Below are 20919 nucleotides of genomic sequence, written 5' to 3' on the forward strand. Positions count from 1 at the left end.
GACCAGGCTCAGGCCTCGATCATGTGTCACTCAGCCTCAGCCCCAGGCCAAGACCCAGATCCAGCATCAGAACAAGCCCCAGTTCCAGCCTCAGACCCAGCCCCAGCTCCAGCTTCAGACCCAGACCCAGATGCAGGCCCACACACACGCTCCACAGCCTGGCTCCTGTGCTCAAGACTCTTTTCTTTGCCCTGTGCCCTTAGGAGTCATATCTATACTAAGGCAAACACTACCTGCTTTTAAGAGAGAAATAAAATGGTGTGAAGTAGGGATATAGATGAATTATGACAGTAAGAGAAATCTGACATAGTTGACTCCATCTTGCTTCTAACCACCAAGCTATCCTTGGTCATTCCTGGGCATAGACCAAGCTGACTTTGGGAGAAATTTAGTTTACAGTTTAACCTTAAAGCAAGGATGATAATAGCCCTTCCCAAAACCAAATCACCTTTGTCAAACGAATGAAAGGCCACAAGGTTAGGATTCTGAGAGTGGCCTGAACTCTGCTGAAATGTGGGCATAGTTTCTATAATCCCTAATGCTCAGGAGTCATGTGTCCAGACGTTACAAGATTTGTGACTTCCCCAATTACTCCTACAGATAAGATCACTGTTTTAGAACCTAAAGCTGGTTTTTTGAGATGTGTCTCAGACTGACGCCACCCAGACTTCTGGCTCTTGACTCAACCAGTCCTGTGGACTCAGCACAGAAGGACTGTTTTCCATACCCCTACGATTTCATCCCCAATCAGTCAACATTCCCCATTCCCTAGTCCCCTGCCCACCAAACTATCCTTGAAAACACCTACCTTCTGAGCCTTCAGGGAGATTGATTTGAGTAATAACTCTGCCTCCTGCAAGGCGTGGCTGGCCGCGCATCAACTAAACTCTTTCTTTACTATTAGTACCATGCCGTGGTCCCAGAGAATTGATTTTGTCTGTGCAGAAGGCAGGAAGAACTCATCTGGCAACTGTAATTTTTAAAAACCTAGTAAAATTAGGCGAGTCTTTAATTTTCAGGCAAATTGTGGTAGAGGGAACACCACTGTCTTTTTGTTCTCTGTATTATTTTTCTTTTTTTTTTTTTGAGATGGAGTCTCACTCTGTCTCCCAGGCTGAAGTACAGTGGCGTGATCTCAGCTCACTGCAACCTCCGCCTCCCAGGTTCAAGAGATTATCCTACCTCAGTCTCCTGAGTGGCTGGTATTACAGGTGCGCACCACCATGCCTGGCTAATTTTTGTATTTTTAGTAGAGACGGGGTCTCACCATGTTGGCCAAGCTGGTCTCAAAGTCTTGACCTCAAAAGATCCACCCGCCTTGGCCTCCCAAAGTGCTGGGATTACAGGTATGAGCCACTGAGCCCAGCCTTCTCTGTATTTCTTTTCTACATGTGAGAACTTCATGACTAAACTTTCCTCATGGATGTTACATTGTTTTTACTCAGCTTTCTACCTGACTCTCTACATAGGTGGTGGCCATTTTCATGAGCCTGGCCATCCAGACAGAATATGTAGTTTATACCACTCTAGTGGCACCAATTATTTTCTGCTTTATTTACTGCACAGTTTTGGGATCCATGCATGTGATGAGGGAGGCTGAAAGCTCCCATTTCCAGGCACACAAATCTTGAAGGTCCAGTCCTACGCTGTGTAAGGCTCCTCTTCCTTGCCTCTGGTAAAACTCCTCTGTTTTGACTGAGTAAACTACCCTTAAATCATCATGTGTTCTTCCTCTTCAGTTGTTAAACTCAAAGTTTGGTGATCTTTGCATTTAGAAATATGTTATGTAAATATCGTTTATTTCTCATAACTCTGGCTCTTGCTCTAATAAACTTTAGCTTTCATTATTTATATATATGAACGAATTGACTTTTTTTTTCAACTCTATCAATTCCTCTCTTGAGGCAATTCATGCCCGCACTACATGATGAGCATCAAGACCTTTTGAGAAGATAGTAGAAAACTTCAGATATCATCCCCCAAATTTATTCTATCACATTTGTCCCTCAATTTCTCCTTTAAAGAACATTTATTTTAATCAATTTTTAACTGTTAGAATTTGGGATCTATTGTCTTTGTTTAGAGTTCATTTCTCTAAAACCTCTCCCATGACTGGCTAAGATTTTGTGGATAATTGAAGGTTTTCTCACCTCCCTCCACTGGAGTTCACTGCGTATTTATGCAAAAGGCTCTCTTTCCTCCCGTTGCTATATCCCCAAACTTTCCTAATTTATCCCAACCTCAGGATGTTTAGCCTGGGCTGGGCTTTACAAAAAGATTAAGATCATTTATTTTTTGTTTTTTAAGTCAGGAGTTCATTTGGGTTGATGGCTCAGCTCAACTCTCCCACATACTCTGTTTTGACAACACTTATGATTAGAGATATCACAGTCAGAATTGGCTTTCTTGCACTTAAAAGAGGTTCAGTGTATCTAGCATGCAGATTCTACAATATAAACATTAAAATCAACTTCAGTCTCTCTCCTTTTGCCCAGGACATCTTTCACTTCCAAAGATAAGTTTGCTCTAAGCAAACTTACAAACTGCAAGCCATGTTACAGGTGTGTATGGTGTAGAGAATCTTTGATATTCTGATTAGATCATCCAGGTAGAGTTTGAATTTTCAATCACAGTCAGTGGTGCAAAAGTGGACATTTTACAATTTCGTCATCATCAGTAACCTTACTCTCCACTTCTCCACCCTTCCTCCTGCTCTTCGGTTTCTACTAAAGGTCCTGAATATAATCTGAACAATTAAAACTAAACTCAGTTGCTTATGAGATTTTCTCTGTTTCTTATGAGTAAGTAGCCAATTCCAGACTGTTTTCATTCCCTTCACCTTTTTTCCTCTAGGAGATGACATAAATGATTTTGGGAGAGGGGGTTCAATTTCCATCAGTATACATTGAGGAGCAGGTGCTTCTCTTTCTTTTTCTCACTTTCTCTGGGTCTTATAGCGGAGGTCTAATGCTATGTGTTCAGCCTCCAGCCTGCCTGCGCCCACTGCCACAGCATCCACATCCCCCTCTACTTTTCCTCTGTCGTGACTAAGCAGGCCACTCTACATCCTGCTTATTTTACCTATAAAGTCTGTACAAACCACTAATCAGCTCTCTTGTGCCTCTCTCAAGGACACAGAAAACTTTCTGAAATTCTGTGCTAGTGCAAAATTGTGAGAAACTTGAAATAGGTTGTACTGTCCATCTCTGATTAAACATCTCTGACTCTACTCTTCAAGTGCTAGACAATGATGACTGGTTGACTTTATACTGAGATTTACCTTCAAGGCTTGTGCTCCCTCAGGCTTCATAGAAAACTTATATCCTTTGTTTCAAGACCTCTGCCAAATCTATCTGGGCTCTGCATTTTACACTATCCGGAGCTTGGCTGGGAGTGAGGGTAGGACACAATGTGCCCTCTCAGTTACTGTCACTTTCTAAACTCTATCCTCTTCACCTCTGCTAATGCTCTTCTCTCTCACTTATTAAACCTCATCGCCATTGGTGTGGGAAAATACTCTTATCTCAGCATGCATTTTTTTCCCCTAACTTTATCCTCAGGACTCCATCTTCAGCAATCTCCAGAGGCTTAGCCTTTTGTAGCTCGAAAATCCTCTGTGTTCTCAGAAAGCTTGGCTCTTGTAAGACTTGGCTTTCAAAATGCCTGACTCACAAGATTTAACAGATTTCCTAGGAACTCAATTGATTTCCTCTTTCTCAGCTGCATTTGCCCTCCCCAGAGAGGATAAAAGCCATTTAACTTGATGGGTGGAGATCTGAGCAACAACCTAAAAGTGTAGAAAGAACAAAACAGTTATTATCTCCTCCAGATTTTATCCCACAAGAAACACAGAGTGTCAGGTACTTGGTAGCTGCTCAAAAAAGTATAGTTTCCCCAAATTTTCCTCACACTATTAAATAAGACATCTGCATTATTCTTAAGATCTCTAATGCTTATAATAAGAGTCAAATGTCCATTTCTTTCCTAAACATTCTCCCAGAAAAGGGGGAATATCTTTTTCTACTAGATGGTCATGTATCCTACAACTCCTAAGCTTATAAACAAACAAATTAAAAGCAATAACAACACAGAAAAAGAAAAAAATGCATATTCTAAATGTCACAACTGAAAACTTACAGTAACTTCAAATCCTACTATGCCCAGTATATAGTTTGTGTGATCTATGGTGAGTTGATGGCTACAAAGGCTACAGTGCATAGATAATATGGTCTCTTTTGAAGTGTGGTCTACTTCCTTTTCTCTGTTATCCCCATGTATTGATCAGTTTTTATTACTCTTACTTATAGCATTCTAAACGAAGTGAGAGTAGCTGTCTATCTCCTATAGTGCTATGTATTTCCAGTCATCATCCAGAACAACAAAAACTGTATCTGGTTTGTATTAGTTAGGACTGAAGTTCAGTTGCAGTCACAAAGGGTTCAAACAATACTGTGGTTCAAAGGAGTTTGTTTCTTACATTCCAGTCCAGCAAGAAACAGGCAGGGCACTACAGGTAGGTAACTCTGCTCCATGAGGAGGTAGGAGAGAAGGGAAATCTTCTCCTTTGCCCTCTGAAGTTTCACTGAAAAATCAACTCACAAAAAGGCAGAATAATTGCAGAAAAGGCAAACAAATGTTATTAACGTGTACACAGGGAGAACCACAGAGTGACTACCCATGCCGCCATCTATTTCAGAAGCTTATATACTCTCCTGGCAAATCAAGCTATGGAAGGCAGGAGAAGAGGAATTAGATTGAGAAGACATCTAGGGAGAATGTATGAATCAGGGAGCAGACATTAATTTGCACATTATCTTATGAAAGGGTCTGTTCGAGCGTGGCTACATTCTTGGTCTTACAGAGAACAGGGGAGAAAATTGTTCCATTTGGTGGGTCTGGATCTTACTTAGGCAGATAAAAGATTTGGGGAGACAATGGTGAGGGACGGTCAGAGAGACCTTGAGGCTTCTTCAATTCAGCATGTCAAAGCGCCATACTTTGGGGTAAGGTTTCTGACACACAACAAGGTTATTCAAGGACACAGCTTTCTTCTGAGAACTAAAAATAAAATCCTACACCCACCCCCTAACCCCCAACCAACTGATTGGGCTCACCCTCAGCCAAGGGGACTCCAGAGAAACCTTAAAAACTGAGTTCCTGGCCATAACTGGACAGGCAGTTGGGTATGCCTATTTATAGCCCCTCCCTTTTGTGGTTTAGACATACAACTGAGCAGCATTAATGTAAAAATAGGGATGATAAGACAGGCAGAATGGGCTCTTTCTGACAAAAAGACACCAAGTTATAAACAAGACCTAAGGCCATTGCAGGCAAAGGTTACATCATGCACTCCTACACTTAAAGAATAAACTATGTACTCACTGCCACGAGGATTTTCTTTTTCTCTAGCAGCTAAATAAGCACTGGCCTTAAGATAAACAGTATTGAAACAATCGCAGCTCATCCACTTCCAGGCACTGACTCACTGATTCCCCTGTTCCACAAGCCAGAACTATAGCTTTGATTAGACCAGAGACTGAGTTCAGTAACTTTCTCCTGATAAGAGACCACCCGCATGGACAGGTTCTGGCTTATTTACCGAGGCTTTGCACTGAATGCCTTCATGTCCCCGCTTCACATTTTGACGTATAGGGCCTAATTGTCATGCATTTAAATGTTAAATCTCTACCCCAAAGTGAACATGGGACAAATGTACCATATATGTTTGTTCAGTTTGCATGTGTTTAGACCCCCTTCATGAATATTCAGAGCTGTAACCTGTTGGATAGACTTGATCAAGGCGTTTTGTATAAATTCCTATTTCATCCTTCCCTCCCTCAAAGTGCCTGCCAATGGCCTCTGCCAGGGGCTATGCTTTCCAGCCTGTCAGAATGGCCACCTTGCAAACTGTAACGCTTCATAAGAAATAAAGTCTCCTTTCCAAATTTATAGATATTGTGATTTATAGATTTTTTTTAGTTCATGCTTCTATCCGGTTGCTTCACCAGCCTATGCAATTGTATCCACATCTAAAAGGACAAATATTATTTACATCCTTTGATACAGTTTGGATACTTGTCCCTGCCCAAATCTTATGCTGAATTGTAAACCCTAATGCTGGAGATGGGGCCTAGTGGACGTTGTTTGAATCGTGGGGGTGGATCCCTCCAGGCTTGGTGCTGTCTTTGCTGTAGTGAGTGAGTTCTCCGGAGATCTGGTCATTGAAAGGTATGTGGCACCTCCCCCAACCCTACTCTCCCTCTTGGTCCTGCTTTTACCATGCGATGTGCCTGCTCCCCCTTCACCTCCCACCATCATCGTCAGCTTCCTAAGGCCTCCCTAGAAGTTGTGCAGATGTCAGCACCATGCTTCCTGTAAAGCCTGCAGAATCATGAGCGAATTAAACCTCTTTTTTTTTTTTTTTTGGTAGTGGTGGCGGGGAGCGTGGGTGTTTGTTTGCTTTTATTTTCCTGCCTTCTGCCTTTTGAAATCTCTTTTCTTTATGAATTTCCCAGTCTCCAGTATTTCATTATTGCAATGCAAGAATGGCCTAATACACCCTCCACATCCATGTTATCAGTTTCAGGAAGGAGAGAAAGGAGAGTGCAAAAGACCTCCTCTTTTAACCACATGAAGCACATGTCCATTCTACTCCTTTCCATTTGCTAGAATTTAGTCCCACCGTCAATCCTGACTGCAAGTGAAAATGAGACATATAGTCTCTAATTGGTAGCCAAGGCCCCAGCTAAAACTCAGGATGTTCTATAACTAAAAGAAATAAGAGGAAGATTTCTATAGCAGGACAAATAGAAGCCTCCGGCCCCAGCTGTTGGTGTTAACAACTGAAGTCCAGAGGTTTTCTTCCTGCTTCACATAGCAAGAAATGTCTGAGCACAAAAACTGTAGCTCAGTATTTGTCACCCTGGTACTATTGACACTGTGGGTCAGATAATTCTTTATTGGTGGGCTGGAGAATATTCTGGGCATTGTTATACATTTAGCAGCATCCCTGGCCTCTACCCACTACATGCTAGGAGCACCCCCCACTCCAGTGTGACAACGAGAAATGTCTTCAGATATTGCCAAATTTCCCCTGGGACAAAACTGGTTCTAGTTGACAACCACTACTCTACCTACAAGATGCTATCCCAGGGAGTCTATTCTTTTAAGGAATCTTGCCTTTGTTTTTAAATATGATATCCCTGAATGCTAGAATCTTCCATAGGTGTCAAGTTAATCCTATTCCCCTAGCCTTTTGACTCACTCAACAAATAATCTATTAAACACATACTAAACAAAGACTTCATGCTGATTGATGAGAAGATATGGAGAGGAATTAGGAACCACATCCTTAGAGCTTCATAATTTCATAAAGAAGATAATATATGCAAAGAATTATATGGGTTATAAAAAAATAGATATTGACATATAGCAGCAATAATACATGACAGAAAGTGAGATATGCCCCTCATATTACTAACTTCTTTAGAATGTTCCTAAGTCCAGTGTGGGTCAATGCACAGTTTTTATTTTATTTGCTGTTGGGATGATTAACACATAAATCTTGTATTTTTCCTACATTTGCATCTTAAGATGTTCATCTTTAACCCTCTGGAAACTGGTCTCATTAATCCAGGTATTCCCTCACTGCTGTTACATATTGATTCTTAAAATAAAAAGATGTGGTTGTATGAAGATCTACTTAAGTCTATAATGCTTCATATTTTAGTCTGGGGTCATTGGTTGTAAGCAACAGAGACTCACATAGAGTATATTAGGTCAAATCCAAAAATCTATTAAAAGAGTGTAGGGTCTATTTTTCACTATATATATAGATCTTTAAAATATAAAACAAAATCCTTTCATCTAGTATCAGGATTTTTTTTTTTTTTAACTTACGGTAAATGTGAATTACTGTAAGAAATTTCCATCCTTCATTTAATTTTTATCACTTTAGAATATCTAATCAGTAGTTTTACACTAATTTTACTTGTCTTGTTAGATGAGTTAGTAAGGCTGGTAAAGAATTTATAATAACCAGGTCTTATTAAAAATCTAATCCCTTTAAGTATCTAAATTTCTTGTTTTTTCTCTTCTACCCTGGAGGTCTGTATTTTGAAGAATTAGACTTTGGAAGTACAGTGGACATGAAATCACTCTTTCCCACTCTGCCTCGCTCACCCTTAACAAATCTGCCCATGCCCTGTAATTAGAGATTCTGCTCCCAGATAAACTCCTAAATGAACAAGGACCACATGCTATGTTCTGAATGTGGATTTTCTTTCAAAATTCTTATGTTGTAACCTAATACTCAGTGTGGTACTATTAAGAAGTAGGGCCTTTATGAAGTGATTAGGATAAAATTGATGTTCTTATAAAAGAAGGTGGAGGAGGCCTCTAGCCTCTTCTGCCATTGGCATCATCTATAAAAAATGAGCCTTCACTGGACACAGAATCTTAATTTTGAGCTTCCTAGACTCCACAACTATGAGCAATACATTTCTGTTGTTTATCAATTATTCTGTCTAAGGTATTTTGTTGTAGCAGCTGGAACAGACTAAGCTATCACACAATCCATCTCTTTAGCCACAGCAGATAGAACAGAATGAGGGTTTAATACCAGACCAATAATAGGACAATTAACTAGTTTCTTTCTCAAAGGAAGTTCTTGAAGATTAAATAAGGATGATCTCTTATTTTCTGCTATGTAATCAGCAAAGAAGATGTCAATCTAAAGGATAGAGCAAAATAAGAGACTTCTTAGGGGACCAGACATGCACTCCTAGAAGTTTGAATGTAAATATAGTGACTCAAACTGTTTCTTACCTGGAAGACTGAGAAGACTAAAAGTTTGCCAGATTACTCCATATCAGCAAATATATAAGAAGCAAAAGCAATGTAACTTTTATTAGCCTGGCAAAGACATGCAAGTTTTTCATTGATCAAGAGGAATTAGGCTTGAACCATTTTACTAGTCCTCAGTCCAGAGACCCATCACCTAAGTAAGAGGATCATAGACGCAAGTTGGAGCTGCTGAGTGGCTCAAAAACGTCTGCTTGAAAACACAAGACCCAGATAACTCTACATCAAGGAGACTTCCTACCGGTCCTCCAAGGAACTCATACTTGTTGCCCATGCAGGCCACTGTAAGGAGACTTGTTACCTACATGACGTCAAAGACCAGGGACTACAGCAACATGAGTTAAGTAAAAGATAATTGCTTCTTTCTTTTAATCCCATCTCTCCACAATCTGACTTTAGAGGAATCTGAGAGCAGAAGAGAAAGGAGGGTATAATCTTAAGGCAGAAAAGGCTTTGAATTAGAATTTTCAGTGAAGTTTTTCTAATAACTGAATATGACCGCACTTATCCACATGATTGTGGAGACTGACAGATATCAGAAGACTTACCCAAAGATGTAATTTCCAACATGTCCCAGCTAGTAATTTCAAATGGAGGCAGCCTGAAAGCTGAGTTTAGACAATTTGGACTTCAATAACTCCTTAGAATTGTGCATTAGAAGGAGACAAAATAGGGATCTACCTGATAGGGATGCAATAGCCTCTAAGACTGGGATGGGTTGTTGGAAAAAAGAATAGTATTAAATACAATTATAAGACACTAGATCATTTATACAGTATGGTTAAAAAATCATGATACCACATGAAAGACCTTGTAATCATCACAGAACTGACTTTTGGAGTCCAAACGACTCCCGGAAAATCTAGAAATAAAATAGATATTGACTATTATATACTAAACAAATGGTCTAAGTCTGACCAATATACCTTGCTGTTAGCATGCCCTGGGCTTTCTAGTAGTGACAGTAGTTATTGTTAGTTTTAAAGAATGGCTATTAGGAGGCCAGAACAGGTATGAAGAATTTAGAATTCATTTGTTCAGAATAATTTTTTCCTATCCTAAAACAATGGATAGGGGTTTCTCCAGATAGCATTTACTATCAGTGACTGATTTACAAGTGTTAGAATATTTAGATAATGTGATTGTATTTGGGAAGACTTTGAAGAAAAAAAAAAAAAAACTAAATCCTTAGAATGATAGACTATCTCAATGAGTCAGAATTGAATATGTTTCCTAAGAAGCAGGGTTCTGTTCTGTCGTGCCTGCACCTATTGCTCTGTTAATTTTACAGTAGATATAGTTTCTAATCAGAGCAACTGTTGTCCTTATCTGCTGGCCTCCTTTCAGGAGATTTGGAGAAGTAAAGATGCTTTGAAAGTTTAGCTGGTGTTTCATGCTGTCAGTGAAAGATTACACCTGGATCCTCATTCATTTGATATTTAGCTGGTGTTTCATGCTGTCAGTGAAAGATTATACCTGGATCCCCATTCATTTGACTTGATTAGCACAAAGCTCCCTCCCATGTGTTCAAAGATGCCAATAGTGGCTGTGGGAGAGAGAGGAGTGACCCTACCACCTCCAGGGAAGCTTGGAGTAGGTAGTCTAAACCCTCACCCAGGTGTTCTCCCTCTTAGCTGACTATTAGAACAACCTGGTGAGGTATTTTTTTTTTTTAATTCAGAAATTCCAATTCAAGTAATCGATTTTCCTTTTAAGGCTTCCCCAGGTGACTCTAATATTTAGTAGATTAAGCATGTTTGTCTTAATCAAACATCTCAATTTAAATTCTGCTGACTTTAATAACCATTGCATATCACACACTGATGGTGGCTCAGAAGTTGAAAGAGCGGTAATATATTTTTAAAAATTTAATAATTGGAGAATGGAAACTCTGGCATTTGCTAGTCCTTGACTAAAAGCTCAACCTCTTATTCACAAAGTAGACTTTTTATCGAAGAGGTGGGCTACATGAATAAATTTAAGGTGTATGTGTTTGAAAGACCATTTTAAGAGTTGACCAGTAACAACACTTTTACTTCTTATTTATGTCCTAACTGTTCTAAATTGGGTGGGACAGTACTACAAGGTTCACTGGCTACGAGAGTTGTTGCTGGCCAAGGTTAAACCAGAGAAGGAAAATACTCTGTTAAGCAGGTATCACTCTCAGACACTGATACCCTCTTTAGTGAAGTAGTAAAATCTATTTGGTATGATAATTGAGTGAGCCTCACACAGTTGGGGTGGGCAGAGACATGATTGATAATCTAGTGCTTCCACCAGAGATTGTACTAACAGCAGCTGAGAATTATGCAACTTGAAATCTAGCCTCCTTCTAGGTGGAAATGAAGGACTGATAATAGGGCCTTTGAGGCAGATTTGGAGGTGTGGATCAGAGTGGAGTGAGAAAGGTAAGCATTCCAGCAAAGTGTATCTACATCTTCCCCAAAAGTATGAGAACCTTATTCTAAGCATGAAATAAATGATCACCAATTAATGGTATATGATATAGTGTCATCATGCCCAGGGCAATAGTTATGGAAGCAGTTGGTCTTGGCCAGAAATACTGCTCCATTGTGTTGAGAATGAGGCATGATAATTTCCTCTAGGGAGGAAACATGCCAGAATCAATCATAAAGTAGGATACAGCAGCTAATGTTCACACAAAATGTGACTATTTTCTCAGAGAAAAATATTATCCAGCAAATCAGTGTATCTGGGAATGACTCAGCCATTACACTCTTTAATCAGTATGCATTGACTTTCCTGTGTTTAGAATCAGAGAGACAAAATCTGCACAACTTTCTCCAAGTTATGAATCAGTTTATAATTTCTATGCCCAGATAATTCCAACCTGAAATTTTCCACTTGTTTTCTTTCCAACCAAAGCAATTTTATTTTATTTTTAGTCAATCTGGAAATATTTTTATCAATTAATCTCCACCAAGTTTATACTTGGTGGAGATCAAAAGTTCCTATCATTCCATAGAAGGCCCATGCCAAAGAGACTTAACAAGTTTATTAATCATATGGAAACTCTCCTAGGAGGCAGAAAATGCAATAGGTTTTCAAGTCAGGGCATTCAATGTTACTAAGAGTGTTGCTACTAGATTCCCTCTTTGTCTCTTAATGGAATTACCAGAGCCTTATGCCCCTCCACGGCTGTTTGTAGGCTGCTTCTCCTAAGTTGCAGGAGAAGCTAAAGGGGTTTGTGTACCAACTTTTATGTTGATTTATCACAGCAATTATATAGAAAAAAATTAAAGATGCCCTGTTACAAAGCCTGTAGAATTTAGTTTCAAATAAACATAAAATACTTGATAAGTAAAATGGAATCCCATGTCTGGAAGTATGTCAGCTGGGTTTTCATCTTGCATATATGGTGGAGCCAGAGACCCAGAGACGAGGAATGGAGCTATCAAACAGTTCTTAAAAACCATTTGTCAGTCAGGAAGCTTCACGGAAGAAGCTCTGCAACCCCACTCCCTACCCACAAACTCCCAAAATTTACATAAAACTCATGACTCAATGGTCCAAATGAGGGCAGGAAGACTTCCCATTTTCTTCTCCATTAGCAAGGAAGAGGAGAAAGAAGGTATTGGCCTCTCCTTAAGAGTAGTTCCAGTGTATCCTCTACTTTGAGTAAAGGTGAGAAATCTACTATCATAACACCGTGATGTCATGAATGCTCCTCCAAAGACCTTATTCTCCAAGCAGAAGAGTTGAAGCCCACTGGATCAACCCACTGCATGCAGGACAACAATGAGAAATGCATCATGAGAAAAAAGTTGGCTTCTCATGTGGAAGGAATCTGGATATTCATCCAACATCATGGTGGCAGCAAGAGCTCTTTGTGCCATCTCATGTTTCCATGCTGCCTGGTATGCTATTCATGAGCACTGGTTCTGTGTAAGTAATGGTTGCAGACGTTGGTGATGAGTAGATAAATACTTGCTAAGTCCCCGACTACTAGTGGATCACATTATAGAGAGGGAAGAAGTAAAAGTTATTATAAAATGTGCTATACCAGCTATAGCAGGGATATTGAAAAGACACTAAAGAGAGCAGAGAAAAATGGAGATTTAACTGTATATGGGAAAGAGGTAGAAAGGTTTTACAGGGAATGCCTCATGATGTAGCTATCACTTGAACTGAGTCACAAAGGAACAATGAATATTTCCCAGATACACAAAGAGAATAATATTCTATGTCCAAAAACAAACAAGCAGGATTAATGTGTAGTAAAGAATTTGGACTTGCCCTAAAACAGGCCTGGCTTTTGGGAGATAATCTATGTTGTAGCTGATAGGAGTGTTTTTCTTGAGGATAGAAGTTGATTTCCGTAGTCTTACAGCAGAAGCTGGCTACGTCAGGACCAATCAGGTTATTTAGGATAGGGACTTTGGGCTCATGGTATCAGTCAACCCAGAGACTGAGATCAACTACATAGGCAATCAACAAGCACGCCTGCAGAATGAAGCCCCAATAAAAACTCTGGGCAGCAGAGCTCTGGTGAGCTTCCCTGGTTGGCAGTATTCCATGCATGCTATCAAAAATTGATAATGAAATATGCATCTTGAGTAAAACAAAAATTTGATGGTTGGAATTCTTCCAGATACTGCCCTATGCACCTCTTCCTTTGCTTGATTTTTATCTGTCCCCTTTCCCTGTAATAAACCATTAACATCATAGCTTTCAGTGAGTTTTGTGAAAACTTCTAATAACTTTTCAAAACTTAGAGTGGTTTGGAGAACCTCCAAAACTTGTATTTGGTGTCAGAAGTGAGGGTGGTCTTGTATGGACTCTTCACACTAACTATGTAGTTGGACTCTAGCTCCTTTAAAACTGTGTCAGCAGTCTTGTCCATATATGGCAGTATGTGGACTGTGCCCTCAAACCTAACAGTTTGGCTCATTCTGAATAAATATCCATGGTAATTTTTGAAAATTCTGAATTATCTCAGTACTTCAATTTGGAGGGGAGTAGTGAGACATGTAGACTAATGATGACAGATGAGTCTGGAAAGGAAAGGAGTGATTATTTTATGAAAGCTCTGAATCACTGTAATAACGAGTTGGAATATATGAGTCCCAAATTTGAAGTCAAACTTAGGTCAAATCCTGACTCTAACACAGGATTAACCAAGGGAAATTATGTATCCCCTGTTATAAAGTGGTGATGAGGATGAAAGGGAAGGTATGGATTAGTCAAATAAAGAGCCAAAAGTATTTCTACTTGGATCTAGGACTAAGAATAAATCACCAATAATGAGGAAAAATTAATATCCAAGAAATTGGTTAATCGTAATGTTTTAATAACAAGTATATATCTCTCCATTATGTCTCCTACGGACTGCTCATATTGCTAAAATTCATTTCAAATAAATGCTCCTGTTCTGGTGGAATGGGAGTAAGCTTTTAGAATAGTTTTGAAGGAAGATTCCCAGGAAGTTCTAGTTTTATAGCCTTTGTTAGAAAATCCAAGAAGTGGCTGGGCGCGGTGGCTCACGCCTGTAATCCCAGCACTTTGGGAGGCCGAGGCGGGTGGATCACGAGGTCAGGAGATCGAGACCATCCTGGCTAACACAGTGAAATCCCGTCTCTACTAAAAATACAAAAAAAATTAGCTGGGCGTGGTGGCGGGCACCTGTAGTCCCAGCTACTCGGGAGGCTGAGGCAGGAGAATGGCGTGAACCCCAGGGGGCGGAGCCTGCAGTGAGCCGAGATGGCGCCACTGCACTCCAGCCTGGGCGACAGCGAGACTCTGTCTCAAAAAAAAAAAAAAAAAAAAAAAGAAAAAGAAAATCCAAGAAGTTTGCCACCCACTCTGACCATTATTATTATTAATTTTTTTTTAGATGGAACCTCACTCTGTCAGGCTGGAGTGCAGTGGCACAATCTCAGCTCATTGCGACCTCCACCTCCTGGGTTCAAGCAATTCTCCTGCCTCAGCCTCCTGAGGAGCTAGGACTACAGGCGCATGCCACCACGCCAGGCTAATTTTTGTATTTTTAGTAGAGACAGGGTTTCACCATATTGGCCAGGCTGGTCTTGAACTCCTGACCTCATGATCCTCCCGCCTTGGCCTCCCAAAGTGCTGGGATTTCAGGCGTAAGCCACTGCACCCAGCCCACTCTGATTACTTAATCATGTTATTGATAAATTATTTTGCTAATCTGCATCTAGCCACTTTAAGATAGGTTAGATCTATGAAACAGACTGCATTTACTAGTTTCAGAGATAATCATCTATTGTCTTTTTCACTCAGATTTACTTGCCTGTAAACAAATGCCAAAGTATTCTCTCTGTACATTTTCTATACAACATACTCTTATTTTTTCATTGTTGTTCTATTTCATGATTGCCCTTTAGTATAAGTTCAACTGTGAGCTTCCTGGTTGGCCAACTGATGATAGCAGAGCCCAGAAATACGTAGTCTTTGCAATGAGTAAAGCTTGGAGACTTACTGGATGGGCAAAAGGAGTGGAAGTGTGTGGATAGAGTCTGATAATAGGCAAGTAAAGAAGTTTTCCTTGGTTCCAGCTTGTATGGTTGAGTAGATGGTGAAGCCATTAGCCAGCAGGGGTAATACAGGATGAAGTGCAATCCTGGGTGCTCCATAATATGTTCAACAGGCTACATGGAATTTGAGGCATCTAGGTGAAAATTTCAAAAAAGTGGTGAGAGCACACACGTCAGGTTCTATCAGAATTTGTAGGTAGATAGATTGAGCTCTCTCTCTCTCTCTGTCTTGCTCACTCTCTCTACCTGCCTACCAATTATCTATCCATCTATCTCTCTACCTACATACCACACGTCTTTCTCTAGTAGTATATTATGGTTAACAATCATCATTACAGTTTCTCTTATAATTCTAATAGTACCAAAAGCACTACTAATAAATAATTTTTATTATTTTTAATGATGTATGACTTTACATATAGCAAAGTGTATACATGTGTACTATTTTTTAAAATATGTATATAATCCCTAACCACTTCTCAGAGAAAGATATGAACTACTTCTACCATCCCAGTTCCCTGATGCCCCTTCCAATTCTATACACAACTCCTAAAAAGAGGGAACTCTTAATCTTATTCCCTCATCATCATCTGTTTCAGGCAGATTCTAAGGTGGCCACCCATGATCACCACTTTCTTGTATTCAAATTCGTGTAATAACCTCTACTGAAGTATAGGAGCAACCTGTGACTGCTTTTTAACCTAATATGGCAAAGGTGAGGAGACTTCTCCTCCAGTACAAAATGCTATATAAAACTGTCTCGATAGCAGGCTTACTCTAAAGTCTTTCTTTACTGGCTTGATGAAGTAGGTGGCCAAAGTGAAAAAGCCAGCTTGGGAAGGAAATGCAGATAGCACTTAAAAACCGTGAGCAGGGGCCGAGTGCAATAGCTCATGCCTATAATCCCAGCACTTTGGGAGGCCGAGGTGGGTGGATCATGAGGTCAAGAGTTCCAGACCAGCCTGGCCAACGTGATGAAACCCCATCTCTACTAAGAATACAAAAATTAGCTGGGCCTGGTGGCATGTGCCTGTAATCCCAGCTACTTGGGAGGCTGAGGCAGGAGAATCGCTTGGACCTGGGAGGCGGAGGTTGCAGTGAGCCGAGATGGCGCCACTGCACACCAGCCTGGGCGACAGAGCCAGACTCTGTCTTGAAAAAAAATAATGTGAGCAGGATCTAAGAACTGATGGTGGCCACTAGCCACCAGCCAACAAGAAGTCAGGGCCCTCATTTCTACAACCAAAGGAAATGAATTCTGCCAACGCTCTGAATGAGTTTGGAAGAGGATTCTGTCCTAATCAAGCCTGAATAAGAGAAAATATCCTGGCTGATATCTAGATTGCACTCGTGTGAGATCCTAAGCAGAGGACCCAGGTAAGCTGTTGCCAGACTTCTAGTCCCTTTAAACTGTGAGACTATAAAACTGTTTTGTTTAAAATCACTACGTTTAATTTGTTACTACAACAATAGAAAATCAATACATCATTTATTAGTGTTACTTGTTCTTGAACCTCATATTGAAGGTTCTGTTTTATAATCTTTACTCTTTTGTGCCTAAATTTCATTCACACAACATAATATCTATGATGCTCGTGTCCATGTTGTTACATGTAACAAATTTGTTCACTTTTGTTGTTACATGGTGATCCATTGTGGTATTGTTTGGCTCTGTGTCCCCACCCAAATCTCATCTCTAATTGTCATCCCCATGTATCAAGTGGAGGAACCTGGTGTGAGGTAACTGGATCATGAGGGCGGTTTCCCTCATGATGTTCTCACGATAGTGAGTTCTCATGAGATCTGATGGTTTTAAAGTGTGTGGCGGTTCTCCACTTGCTCTCTCACTCTCTTGCTGCCATGGGAAGAAGGTGCTTGCTTCCCCTTTGCCTTCTGTCATGATTGTAAGTTTCCTGAGGCTTCCCAGTCATGCTTCCTGTTAAGCCTGTGGAACTGTGAGTCAATCAAACCTCTTCTCTTCATAAATTACCCAGTCTCAGGTAGTTTTTTATAGCAATGTGAGAACGGACTAATACACATTGTATGCTAACAAAACAATGCATCGTTCATGATCTGTTTTATTATCCAATCTAGTTTTTGGTTATTGTGAATAAAGCTTCAGTAAACACTCTGATCTTTTAGCAGATGTGTTCTCATTTCTCCTGAAATAGGATAAGTATATGTTTCTCTTTACTGAAAACTTCCCAAAAGTCATTCAAAGTAGTTGCATGCATATACTAGGTAATTCAATTATTGAAATGAAACAATTTAGGGGGGAAAGGTAACTAGAAAACCTTTCTTCTTTTAATTTCTGAGAATTTGTGGGACCTGCCCAAGATTTTTTTCAAGGTGGTGATGAAGAAGATGCCGAGATAGTGGATTTGCAGGGCTGTGATGGGAAAGAGTAAAGTACCTTTATAAATGTGCCCAAAAGAGTTCTTCTTATTCACTGTAATGATAACAACTATTTTTTATTTATATACTCAAATCTCTCTGGGTAAACACACACATATCTACACACAAACATTCATGCTCACATACATGAATTGATGTTGAAATATACTTACATTTGGGTAAAGAAGTTGAACTTGTGACTTAATTGAGCCATGTCTCTCTGAAATACATCAATTATAAGCCACAGCAAAAATATTGCTGATGAAAGAAACCAAAAACAGAATGTGTGCTTTAAATTTTTGTTCTTGTTCTACTTACATTTGAGAAACTCTAGGAATATAAACCTGGCAGATGGGGGTGGGGGCATAACTCTAGACAAAGTTAGAAATGCAGATAAGGTATTCTGGCCAAGTCTTTAATTTTGGAGGTTATGGTTAAATCATCTGCAATGTACAGTTAAGAAATGTGCTTTTACTGCCCTCAAGTGGTTTTAAATAGTCACTGCAACATTTCTGACGCGTTCAAAGTGAACGTTTCAAAACCCTAAGCTGTCTTCACATTTTCCAGGCTACCTGACAAGAGAATCTGAAATAATAATCTTTTATTCTGAAATAGTTTCTAAATAAGCAAATAATGAAATGGGTCAGGTAGATTTATGTTGTTGTGTTGAAATATATGCACTAATACAGATTTGTGAAATTGTTTCTCTTCTTTTTTAAAAATGTAACTGTAGCTTATACATGAACTCTCAGTCAGCTGGTCAGGGTTTGGGTAGGAAGATAGTATGACAGTTACTTCTTCTTCTAAATTAAGCAGCTGAAAATTTATATAAATATTCGGAGAGTGTAAGCTTCAACATCTTTGTAAGTGCTGTTTCTCTTCTTCCCTTTCTGTCTCACAGGAGAACACCTGAGTAGAGCAGAAAGCTTGCTGGGCCAGCCCTGCCTGCTGGCTCTTTGCTAGACTGGGTGGATGGCCCACCATGTTGCTGCCGTGGCCCCTCCTTGTCGCTTTCGGATGCTGCCAACCCCTTGTGATATGGTTTGGCTGTGTCTCCACCCAAATCTCACCTTGAGTTGTAATAAACCCCACGTGTCAAAGGCGGGGCCAGATGGAGATAATTGAATCACGAGGGCAGTTTCACCCATACTGTTCTTGTGGTAGTGAATAAGTCTCACGAAATCTGATGGTTTTATAAATGGGAGATCCCCTGCACAAGCTCTTTTACCTGCCGCTATGTAAGGCGTGCCTTTGCTTCTCCTTTGCCTTCCACCATGATTGTGAGGCTCCCCAGCCATGCTGAACTGTCAGTCCATTGGAGCTCTTTCCTTTATAAATTACCCAGTCTAAGGTATGTCTTTATTAGCAGTGTGAGAACAAACTAATACACCTTGAGTCTCAGTCATGCTCTCCTCCACCAGCCCGTAGTTTAACAGATTACTTGCAGTTTCTGCTCTTGGCACATTTATTCCTCACCATTGTGGGCCATTCCAGGCCTGCTGGTTCTTGGCTCTCATCAGCCTTCTTCAGCACCCCCAGGGAAGCACAAAAACATGTCTATATATGTTCACACCAAAAGACAGCCCATGTTGGTGCAAGGTTTCTATCCTGAGCTTTCCTTTCGCTGAAACCTCCTACTGTTCACATGTTTGCTGATCAGAGTCCCCTGGAAGTCTTGTCAACACACGTTTCTGGGCCTATACCCAGTTTCTGATTCAGTAGCTCTGGGTGAGTTCCAATGACTTGATGTTCTAGCAAGTTCCCAGATGATGATGCCACTGGTTCTGGAACCACTTTTTAAGAACCACTGGCCTAAACCAGTACTTCCTCCAATTGTTCACATCGAGTTACATGTAAAATATAATAAAATAGCTCATATTTTTGGACCACAGTTGACCATGAGTCAACAAATTGAAACAACAAAAAGTGAAACAAGGAATAAGGGGGGACTACTGTAGATGGTTCAAATTTTTCTCATATGTAGAAAAAAATATAGAGTAACGAGTTTCTCTTTCATAGACAACCATGTGCGCATTTTTGAGTGCACATAAGTTTGTTCAAACAAGTTGGGTAAATACCTAGGAATGTGATTGCTGATTGTAGAGTAAGAAAATATATATGTGTTTTGTATATCCATATAACACATCTTTCTCCATGTATTTAAGTCTTCTTTATTTTATTTGTTGATATTTTGTCACTTCCTACACACATTTTCTGTACATATTATATTAGATTTATATCTGTGTAGTTGAGCTACTGTAAATGGTATTGATTCTTTTTCTAATTTTAATCTTTAGTTGTTTATTGCTGGTATATAAGAAATCAGTTGACTTTCAGCCTTCTATCCTGTGACCCTTTTATATACACTTACCAGTTACAGGAATTTATTGTCATTTCATTGGTATTTTAAAATAGAAAATTATATCATTTGTGAATATAGACAGTTTTATCTCTTTCCTTCTGATTGGTGTCCTTATAAGAAGAGGAAATTCAAACACACAGAGATACTAAGGATGCACACAGACAGGAAAATCACGTGAGGACACAGCAAGAAGGTGGCCATCTGCGAGTCATGGTGACAAGCCTAAGAAGAAGAAAAACCTGAAGGCACCTTGAGCCTGGACTCCAGAGCAAAATAAAATTCCCTTGTTTAAACTACCCAGCCTATGGTACTATGTTATGGCAGCCCTAGCTAACAAATAGAGAACCCTTAACACATTTATCATAGGTATTTTAAATTTTCTGCCTGAAATTCAAACATCTGTGTTACATTTGAGTCTGGGTCTTATGATTGCTTTGTCTCTTCAGACTGTGTGTGTGTGAGTGTGTATGTGCGCACAGATGTGTACACGCATGTTTTGCCTCTTTGTACCTCTTGTAGTTTTTGCTGAGAGCCAAACATGTTGCATTGGGTAATTATTTTGCTGAAAGCCAAACATGTTGCATTGGGTAATTATAACTGAGGTAAATTGTCTTTTACTGTCAGGATTTACATTAATCTGGCTGGAATTTAGGCTGTGTTTAATCTCAGCTGTAGCTATGGGTGCCAGAGGCTTCATGTTCTTCTAGTTTCCTTGCTTTTGTCTTCTCTCTTAACTTTAGGATTCCCTAAGTACTCCTCCTCAGAGAGTCTGCATCTTGCAGC

General features: G+C 39.9%; 1 protein-coding gene across 1 annotated transcript in view; it reads left to right on the forward strand.

Moving 5' to 3' along the window:
* The window catches only part of SUCNR1 (succinate receptor 1), a 41121-nt gene extending 20847 nt beyond the window's left edge, over window positions 1–20274 (forward strand). The window contains exon 3 of the mRNA XM_032172252.2: window positions 20255–20274. The gene's annotated coding sequence lies outside the window, so the exon portion shown is untranslated. The remainder of the gene's footprint in view (window positions 1–20254) is intronic.
* Window positions 20275–20919: the final 645 nt, after the last annotated feature.

The sequence above is a fragment of the Hylobates moloch genome, unplaced genomic scaffold (genome assembly GCF_009828535.3).
Source record: "Hylobates moloch isolate HMO894 unplaced genomic scaffold, HMol_V3 SCAFFOLD_13, whole genome shotgun sequence".
Lineage (NCBI taxonomy): Eukaryota > Metazoa > Chordata > Mammalia > Primates > Hylobatidae > Hylobates > Hylobates moloch.